This window comes from Neophocaena asiaeorientalis, unplaced genomic scaffold (genome assembly GCF_003031525.2).
Source record: "Neophocaena asiaeorientalis asiaeorientalis breed wild unplaced genomic scaffold, Neophocaena_asiaeorientalis_V1.1 scaffold828, whole genome shotgun sequence".
In the NCBI taxonomy this organism is placed as follows: Eukaryota; Metazoa; Chordata; class Mammalia; order Artiodactyla; family Phocoenidae; genus Neophocaena; species Neophocaena asiaeorientalis.
In genome coordinates this window covers 2473394-2478189 of record NW_020175443.1, presented here as the reverse complement: position 1 = coordinate 2478189, position 4796 = coordinate 2473394, and positions in this window count along the sequence as shown.

Genomic DNA, 4796 nt, shown 5'->3' with positions numbered 1-4796 from the left:
CACACACACACACACACACACACACACACACACACAAGACTGTGAGCTCACTTAGGCCGGTTTGATCACTGTGGTATCCCCGGTACCCGCACACAGAAGAGTAGAATCCACGCTTATAGGATGAGCCATAGGTGAGGGAGTGAGGCAAGGCACCTGCCTGACCTGGGCAGGGGACACATGCCCTGGTTTGCTGGGGGAGGGCCAGTTTTCATCTGTCATCCAGTATAATAATAATGGTGCCCTTATTCACTCTCAAGTGTCCCAATCTGGTGACATATTAAATGGTCGGCCTAGTTATTAGAAAGGAGAAGGGTTTCACCCCAGAGCTTCTGCTCCTTCCCAGCCCCCGCCCTGGCTTCCCATTTTTTCCCTACAAGCCCAAAGCTTTTACTTCTTGTTCTTGAGATCTTTTTCTTCTGTTAATAATCTCCCTACATTGTCCCCAAGCCCCCAGAAATAAATAAGAATTCTATTTGTCCATTTTACTGCAGAACTGTCCTCCTGGAGGGTTGCCATGGTGACCGAATGATGTCACTGCCCTGGAAACAGTTGCCTAGGAGATGAGTGATGTCACTTCCAGGAGATGACTGCCATGGAAACCCTCTTGGAACTAGGGGGTGGCCAGGAAAGTGAAGGAGGGGTGGAGGGCAGATGCAAAAGGGACAGATGTGAAAGGAGGAAGGAAAAGGGAGGGGGGAGAGCAGGAAAAAGGCCAAGAAGAGGATGGGGACCATCCCAGAGCAGTTGAAAATAACAGAGAATCACAGAATCTCCAAAATGCAAAAGTGCCCAGAGACCACCCCAAGCACCTGCCTCGTTTTTAGAGGCCGCTGAGAGGTGAGGACACACTCAAGGTCACACCACCAGTTTATAGGTGATGTTAGAACCAAGCTCAAGGGCTCATGGCCCTCGGTTTCTTACATGGCTCATTGGTAGATATGGGCGCAAAAATGAAGGATTCCTTTTGTCAAAATTCCGGCCTCAGATCAGTCATTTACTCATGAAGTCAACAAATTCTTACTGTGAGCTGTGTGCTAGATGCTGAGAAGAACCTGAGTGGCATTTTCATAGTTACTGTATTATTTTATATTTTTATTGTATCCGCCACTAGTGTTAGCCCCACAAGGACAGGTAATTCACCAAGGTATCCACCCCCAGCACCCTGCCCAATGCCTACCACACAGGAGCTCAACATGTTTGTTAAGAAGACAGGTGATGAATGCCATCATGTGGTGCAGACCCACAGTACAGGAGCCCAGAGAAGGGCTCACAGTAGCTGGCAGGGAGGTGGGATTTCCTAGATAGAGTTTGAAGAGGCCAAGATCAGAAAGCCATTCGGGAAGGCAGAGTAAAGACCTGAGCCAAAGTGAGAGCAGGCTGAACAGGTGGTTCCAGCTGGGCATGCTGTGGTCCACCTCTTCAGTCATCCTGTAGCTGTAGCCCCTATAGGTACCTCCCTTCTGGTAGAAGGAGCCCCGAGGATCGGAGGAAGACAAGCATCAAGGTCCATGTCCCTGGATATGCCTGGGGGTGGGGGTAGGGCAGCAAAAAAAAAAAAAAAGGCTGATCCAGCTGAAGAGGCAAATGTAAAGAAGGTAACAGAGAAGTGGGCTGGAGGGAGGAAGAGGTCCCATCAATGGAGACCTGGACTGTCAGGCTTCCAGCCGCTGCCTGAAGGTGACACATTCAAGACAAGAGCAAGGAAGGGCCTTGGAGCCCCACACAGATGCTCTGCCCCTTCCCAACTGCGTGACTGCATGAAAGTCATTTTTCCTCTCGGAGCCTCCTGACTGGAGCTACAGCCCAGTTCACAAGAATGTTAGCTCTGAATTGAAATGCATGTAAGGCCCCACTTTGCAGGTGATCGCTGAGTCACCCGCAGAAGGTAGTCAGCAAATGTCCTTTCCCTCTCCCTCCTGGTACAGCCTCTGCCCTTCAGACCGACATGGGAGCTGTACTTTGGGAAGATGAACTTGACAGTGGATTCCTTCGTCTTTAGCTCCCCAGCCTTTTGGAGCCCTTCCTTTGTTTGGCAACACAAGGGCCCACGGTCCAGAGGAGGTGGAGGGGAGAGGTGCCCGGTGACTAGGAATGATCAGTCAAGTCTGACTGACAACCGCCCGGCAGGGAGGCCTCAACCAAATCAGAGGTTTCATAAGAGACGCCATTTCATTAGGCCCTGAAGGAAGGATTTGATTTGGGTAGGATGTCACAGAGGCTGGAGAAGAAAAGACAGAGGCTAGAGAGGCAGAGGGGTTAGCTATTGTTATGACTTTTCTAGAACTCCTTTTCTCCAGGTGGAGATCAAAAAACCCATGGTGTGGTGGGAAAAGCCTTGAGGTAGGACTGACCCGGTTTTATCTCAGTGTTACCTCTTACCAGCTACGTATACCACCTGATACCTCATCTCCTCATCTGTTAAAAATAGTATCATTCTGGGACTTCCCTGGCAGTCCAGTAGTTACAACTCTGTGCTTCCATTGCAGGGGGCATGGGTTTGATCCCTGATCGGGGAACTAAGATCCTGAAAGCTGCGAGGCCCTTGTATCACTCCTACCGTCCAGGGTTGCTGTAAAGACTCAGAGACCATGCACTTAAGGTGCCCAGAACACACAAGGTGTTTGAAATGGTTGTTTCCATCAGCCCAACGGCTGTTCTTTGTAACAGAAGATGATCTGTTCAGTCCCACTCAGCTGTGACTCAGTGCCTGTGCCTGCCCCATAGTTTGGAGGTCTCCTGAGAACTGAGGACCCCCTCAGCCTCTGAACGGCAGGTCCCGACTGCTGAACATAGCCTATTTTACAGAACCAAGAGGCATCCTGAGCTTCCCAATCCCAAGTGACTTAAGATGGCCAAGTATTTACCCGACAATAGCTCCATTATCAAGAATCCTACCCTTTCCTCCAACTCAAACAAATGGACCTTTGAGCAGGGTTTGAGGAGTAATTGAAAATCTGAGCATTAGTTAGCATCAATATATTTAAATGTTCCTTTCCAAGTATAATTCATTCAACTCTAAGTGAAAATATTAAAAGCACTGAAAGTGTCCCCATAATAGGATGTGTCACATCCATTTTTTCTTCTCAACCCCAAGACTGTGGCCTGGTGTAAAGAACCATAAACAAGGATTTAGGGGACCTGAGTGCTAGTTTAGGTTCTGTCACTAACTTTGCAGTGAGACTCTGGGAAAGCCATTCATTTCTCTGGTCTTGTTTCCCTTGCAGTAACACTGAGATGACCCCATCTCATTTCATAAATTTATCTTGACAAGCTTTTTTTGTCTTTTTACTTTGATACTGACAAGTTTTAAAACATCAGTGTGCAGAACTGGAAGGAAGCCTTTGAGATCACACAATAGGGAAGGCTTCAGCTTTACGCCACGTGTAATTTCAAGTCCTCTCAAAGAACCCCATTTACCACTTGTAGGGCTGATTGGAATTGTGTGCCCATACTTCCCCACACCCCATTCCAAGACCCAAGAGGATGCCTTGCACATGGTACTTTGGGTTGAATTAAATCTTATATTCCAAATCCTACTCTTGAAAAACGAGGGGCCTGAGCCTCAAAGGTTGTCGGCTGCCTGGAGCCTACCAGAGGGCAGTTAGGACTCTGAATTTAAAGGTCGTGGGCAGAGGCCGTCCTGTGGCACCAGCTGATCCCAGAGGTCCACCACCTCTGCACCTCAGTTTCCTCCTCTGTAAGGTGGGGACAAAACTTTTCACAAGATGGTTGTGAAATGAAAACGTTAAGTGCTTTTTCTAAAGCCCTTCCTGTGAAGTGCACTCCAAATGTACGAAGTTTCAACGTCTACGGATTTTTATCAAAGCCAAGTACCTTAGACACATAAAGCTCATGCCTTTAAAATACCTGACCTGCTAATTGAAGCAAAACCCACAACGATTTTTGCTGGCAATTAGGTCAACTTGAAATAGGCTTCCTAAGGACTACTTATTAGCATGTGGGTCATCCCTCTACTTCAGGATGAGAAAATAGGTTAAATGTCCATGCTCCACCACAGCGTAGGTTCAAGGACAGAGACTGGGCGTGGCCACCTCCACCAGTCTAGTGTCAAGCTTCAGTCAAGAATAAGGTGTTTAGGGCCTCTGTGTACCTGAACCAATCCACTCGACAAGCATGTCTGGTCCCGGGCACCACGCTGGAGGTGACAGAAATCGTGAGTGGCTGGAGTCCACATCACCCGGGGAAGGAAGAGTCCACTTGGTGATGCAGGGCCTCAGGAGCGGCCTGAGGTGCAGGCAGATGGGGAAAGTGCGCTAGAGGCCAGGCCATTCTCTTTCTTAAACTCAGAGGCAGGTCTGCTGTCTTATTTTTTAAAGAATACTCAAAGCTTTCTTAATAATGATCACTGAAGTTTATTTCAGGGATCCCTAATTAACATTTCATTCCATCTAGTGCAAAAGAATATTAAGAAAAACTGAGAACATGTACCTACTCAGTAGGCTGAGTGGAGCTACACCCTCAAAGTCAGACACACACACACCTTCCAGAGGGGCTGTGCCATGGAACACGGCATTGGGGTCTACTCGGCTCCTCCCGTACAGGCACCAGCAACAGGAAGAGGGGATCAGAGAGGCTGTTAGCTGGGTTCACGCAAAACTATTTAAAATTCAGGAGTCTTTTGTGTACACTGCAAAACGTGTGATGGAATCAGGGGGCACCAAGACTCGCTATTCCAGAAATGCTTCAGGGTTTGAGAGATCAAATCAGGATTCAAAGCGGTGAGCCGTGATAGGGCTCCTTGAGAGCAGGAAAAACAAAGACCATACACACAGAGA